We start from the raw sequence: 6,120 nt of genomic DNA on the forward strand, positions 1-6,120 counted from the left end.
CTCCATTGTCCGAGATTTAGTTTGTCAGTCTGGTGAGTTGTTTTATTTGGTTTCTCCTTCTCTACTTTCTATTCTTTGGTTATGATATTTTCATATTCTTAACTTCCAAACTTTTGGCTCTTTGGTGGATGGTAGGGTGCCTCATTGTGTTTTGATCCTGCAACCCGTGGACTCTCCATCCAAATACTACTTCATAAAATTTACATAGGTACTTCTCCATTCCAACTAGTTCTCTTCCTATATTTTAAGTATTTGTAGATTTTTTCTAACTTCTGTTTTTTGTTTTGTTATGCAGCCCAAACTAATCGAGAACATTCAATTAGTTTGCGGTTAGTGTGTTACTTTTTTCTTTCTTTTTTTTTTCTTTTTTTTTTTTTTTTTTTTTTTGTATTCCCCTATATTTCATTTTAGTTGTATTTTTTATGTGTGCCTCATTGAGATTGTAGTTATATTTTTTTGGTGTGCCTCATCGAGGTTGGTGTGTCTCATTGTGTACACTGACTGTTTGACATTTTTTGGTGTTATTGACTGTTTATTAATTTTTCATTGTTTGACATTTTTTTGTGTTATCAATTTTGGTGTAATAGACTATTTATTAATTTTTTAATTTTAGATGCTTTTGATTCAATCTGTAATTGTAATACCCAAATTGACCTTCGATAATTTGATTTTATAAATTCAAATTAATGATATCGCTTTTTTTAATGGAAGTTATCCAATCGTTAAAATCACATTAATTATTATTATTATATTCTAAATTGAATCATATCTTTGACATAGTAATTGTTTATACTCTTCAATATGGTTTTTATATTATTTAATCATTTTTAATTATTTTAGTATAAATTATCAATATACAAATTAACTAATCATTTTTTTATTAATATAATATAAATTATCAATATACAAATTATGGTCAATTATCACTATTATAATCAATTTATTCATTAATTTATTCAATTTTAGTAATCAATATAATCATGTTTAATTAAAAAAATTTGAAACATTTCTTAAACTATCCTTTATAATATAATCACATCTTCAATTAATTAACAATTCATATAATGATGTCTTTAATTAATTTATTCATTTGTAGTAATCAATATAATGTTGAAATTTTTAATTAATATAATCATGTCTTTAATTAAGTAACTATTTATTCTAGTTGCACCATGTAAATTATTGAATTAAAAACAGTCTTTGAAACGTTTTCTTCCCAGTAAAGATTTGAAACTAATACAGACTTTTGACCAACTATTGCTAATGCAACAACTTTCACATACCTTTGACCAACTTATGAAAAGATTAATAAAAATGTAAATTATAGATTTTTAATATAATTCAAATATAAATTCTTACCTTTTTTTTTTTTTTTTTAATATATGGATTTAAGGATGAGATGATTAATTTATCAATCTACTAGTTAAACTATCAAATAACTCGTGAAATTGTAGTGATGTATTTCAATTCAGGTTCATCCCTGATAAAATTATTTTTCCTTTTGTATTCTAGGGATTTAGGTTTCTATCCCAAAATATGGAAAATCAAGAAGTCTTTACTCTCCTTTTAATCATCACCACGTCCCAACAACAACTATTCCTAACGTTGGCCCTCTTACTAAATGACCATCGTAGAATAGAGAACCAATCCTCCTACATTAGACATCGAATTAGACAGCTAAACTTCTTTCGGTTTATTTATGAGAATGAAGTCTACTGTCACGAGAGCATGTGATTGGATAGACAAATTTTCGTCATCCTCTGTGACATGCTTAAGACGACCGGTCGTATGCCACCTACTCAATGCGTTGACCTCCAAGAGATTGTGGCAATTTTTCTCCACATTTTGGCACACGACATTAAGAACCAAGTAGTTGGACGACAGTTCACACGGTCTGATGAAACTGTTTCGAGGCATTTTAGGTCCGTTCTTACCACAGTACTACAACTTCATGAGTTACTGCTGAAAAAATCGAAGCCTATCACGAGCGACTGCATTGACAGTAGGTGGAAATGGTTTGAGGTATTACAACTGTTGGGATTGGTGTCCTAATTCTCCCAGAGTCTCGTAGTTTGTAAACATTGTACACATTGTTATGAATAAAATAAGTGTTAGTTTATTTTGTATTTACTCATATCCAATAAACAAAGATTTGTGGTTATTGTATGTTAACTTAAGCATGTATATGAGATATACAAGTGGATCATGCCTTAAATAATAACCTAAAAAGATCTGTAGTATAAGGATAAATGAGGGATACCTTATCCTTGTGACACTATAGATACGACCCATTTTGTAGAGGTTTGCAAGTATTGTAAACTACTACAGATGGTCTGATCCTGACCATTCATGTGAGACATGCGAGCAGAGGTATCCTATACAAAGAGTTTGTATAAGATCGTACCACAAGATGATTCGTCTCTTTATATAACGTCATTGATATTTGAGACAAAATGATTCGTCTCTTTATATAACGTCATTGATATTTGAGACTTACATCTCACCTAAACGACCATAGGTAACATGATCTTAATCCTGAGTGTTTTGGGAACTCCTACCTTTGAGGGTGATTCTTTGATTAGTATGGGTGAAATTGGCCAGATTGTCAACTCAACAAGCCTACCTTTTTGAGGATTTGTCTGATTAGGGAGCTGGGAACTCAGTTACATAAGACAAAATTCACTCCTTCCCCGAAGACGGGGTAAGTAGATAAATTGCTCTCTTAAGGGTTGATTTCGGGTATTGAACATAGTGGTCACATCCTTTCTTTGGAAGAGAGGACCAAGTCATGGTAGGACTATGGCTTATTTTCATTAGAGGAATCAATGGTACTTATGAAGTAGATGTAACTACATGGGCAAAACGGTAAATTGGTCCAGCTGTACTTATGAGCAATCAGTAAAGTGTTATCGCACTGTTGATTGGTTGATATGGACACAAAAATATATCTATAGTGAGGAGAGTGCAACTGTCAGTCTTTAGTGGAGTGCTCGGTAGTTAACGGATGGTGGATCCCATGACTAAAGAGTTTAGTCAGTTATTCATGTACCATTGAAGCTTCAAGTTACAAGTCCATAAGGTCCACTTGGTAGCTTAATGGATTTAAGTTGAAAATCAATTCTTAGGGTTGATTTGAAATGTTCAAATTGACAAGAAGAAATTCAATTAGATATGATATAATTGATGTGATGCATGAGATACATCAAGTGGAGGATTCATATAAATATGATTTACATTAAATACCATAAAATAGAAAAAGAACTATGGTTTATATGTTTCATGAGATGAAATATTAAAACTATAGGTTATAAATATAATATGGTAAGTTGGTTATCATATTTATTTATAATAATATTAATTATTTGATAATTACCTCTTTTTCTCTAATAACCAATTGAGTGAAAGGTAAGGTGGTTTTATGGTAACCATGAAATAAAAGAAAAAATGTTTTCCTAAAATTAGAAAGTTGCCACTTTCAGAAAGTAACTCACAGATTAAACTATCAAGTGAAAATGTTTCACTAAGTGATAGTATAGAGAGACTAAACGATCGTGCACATTAACTATACGATAGTTCATCAGCTGATCATAGCTAAACGATCGCGTCACATTGTCTGTACGATGGGCTGCCATTTACTACACAATCAGGCATATCGTCTATATGATAGATGCGACCTATCTCCCACTTGCTCGATCGTCTACACGATCGTTGTCCTCTTGCCTCTTCCTCTAACCAAGTCCATACAGATCCCATAACTCTTAGATTCTCACAACGAGAATACCAAGGTAACTATTGTGGTGGTGTCCTCACTCAACTCGATTGTGTTCGAGGAGCTTTTGGTTGTTCGTGTTATTCGTGTGGTGTTTGTTGTTGATCGTGTTGTTATACCTGTCGTTGTGTTCGAGCATTGCTGTTCTTGGACACTTGGAGACTGATCGAGAGAGTTTGAAAAATGGTTCTTCAAAGGTACGCATACTCTGTCCTTTGACACCATCTTAAAGCGTGTTGTAATTTCTTGTTGTACATGACCTATTAGTTTCCCTTTTTGTACTATAATTATTTATGTTCAATTTTGAATGGTATTTAGAACGATCCTTCCACTGCTCATGAAAATCCTCATGTCTGATTTCCTTCAACAACAATTTTATTTCCACTCCTAGTTACATTAGGTTCTAGATTTTTAGGAAACTAGGAAATGTTTATCCATTTGTCAATGTATGATCCCATACAGAACTGTTTGGGTGCATTGGATGGAACATACTAAAGGTCAATGTAAATGCAGTCGATTGTCCCCGCTATCGTATCCAGAAAGGTGAGATAGCCACGAATGTGCTTGCTATCTGTTCACCAGCTGGTGAGTTCATATTTGTGACATGTAAAAATGGCCCGTGGTATGTGGCCCTTAGATATGAATGAAAACATTTCTAACCAAGTTGTAAAATGGTCATGTATTAGACCATCAAATTATGTAAAATCTTTTGAGTGGAATGAATTTAATGAATTTCATACCCGGTCTAATATTTTTACCAGTTGAATGAATTTAATGAATTTCATATCCGGTCTAAATTAACACTATTTTGTAAAACCATTTGACTTTCTTTAATGAAAAGTTTGGAATGAATAATATAAAATTGAATTGTATACCATATCTTGAGATTGGAAAGAATAAAAAAAATGTAATCAATGTCTTATTCCAAATAGGATAAATACAATAATTGGATTATAAGATTATATAAAAAAAAGTGTTCATACAAGCAAATTATTATAGAATACAAAAACTGAACCAGATAGCACTGACATAACAACTCTACGCACCCAAACACAGGCATATAAACTCAGACATAACAACTCTACACACCCAAACACAGACATATCAACTCAGACATAACAACTCTACACACCCAAACACAGACATATCAACTCAGACATAACTTTGCACACCCAAACATATATCAACTCAGACATTACAACTCTGCACATCCAAACACAGACATCAGAACTCTCTAGACATTAGAACTTCCCACATCCTATATCATCTCAACACCCCAAACAGCCCCATAAAGAACTTCTCACTAGAGCAAATAAAAAAAACATTTACACGTGTTTTTCTTTTATTACGATAAAGACATTTATGCCAAGAATAACTTCAATTTTTGGGGCTTTTTTTTTACCTAGATAACCTAATTAAATATGCTCAATTACACTATTGTCTAAACTTCTCAATAATCTTCTCTTTCCATTTACAAAATTTTCCTATCTGTTGATAGAACATGGGTCATGAATAATTTAATCAATGGTAATGTAAAAAGTAGACCCCGATTAATTGTTTTGTTATTATTTACTTGTGTTCCATTATCACAATAAATTGTGAAGTCCACCTCTAAATCTGTAATCAAATCACACAATCTAATTGAGAAACGAATGGTACTCAATCTGACTGTGCTTGAAAATTACGTATTATCTTTAACGTTATAGATATTGTTAATGTAACTGCATGAGAATTATAAATCTATCACCTTTATTTTTACGGTTACTTTTACCACTACCACTGCTTAGGGTCAAAACGATAATAGTAAATGTGAGATTCGTAATTCTAAATGAACGTGATAAAAAACAATCCAATTACATTTGCAATTAAAACTCATTACTGTTAATCGAACAATGAAATTTTATTATGATTATACCAATTTTCATTACGATTTGGTAAATGTAACTTTAAATAAAATGAAATGTAAAAGGGTCAAAATTACCATACAACTGTTTTTCGAAGTATTTGGAACCTGATATGCCACTCGAACCTAAACAAACCAAACCACGATCTACCTTCATCCTTCCTTTTATACTCTCTCTATTCATAACAAATCATGGTAACAATTTTCTTAATTAATTATTAATATACCTTTAATACTCTAATACTATTCCCAATTCTACTTGGCCACATGATGGATTTTCTTAGTCAAGAAATATTTCATTGAAGAAATGAAATATGGGAAAACCCAAAGCACGATGACAACAATAGAGATTGCCAATCAAAAATTAAGAAAAACTGAAGTGCTTAAAAGAATGTTTAATTTTGCAGCATTGAATGCTGTCGATAGAACCAAATCCATAAAATTATCA

General features: G+C 31.7%; 1 long non-coding RNA gene across 1 annotated transcript; it reads left to right on the plus strand.

Moving 5' to 3' along the window:
• Positions 1-2,161, plus strand: LOC150033246 (uncharacterized). The gene is made up of 4 exons (XR_016524024.1): positions 1-32; positions 136-208; positions 296-329; positions 1,513-2,161. It is a non-coding gene; the product is annotated as an uncharacterized LOC150033246 (long non-coding RNA).
• The last annotated feature ends 3,959 nt before the right edge of the window (positions 2,162-6,120 follow it).

This window comes from Benincasa hispida, chromosome 10, assembly GCF_027475165.1.
Source record: "Benincasa hispida cultivar pf3 chromosome 10, pf3_genome.v1.1, whole genome shotgun sequence".
NCBI classification, from domain to species: domain Eukaryota; kingdom Viridiplantae; phylum Streptophyta; class Magnoliopsida; order Cucurbitales; family Cucurbitaceae; genus Benincasa; species Benincasa hispida.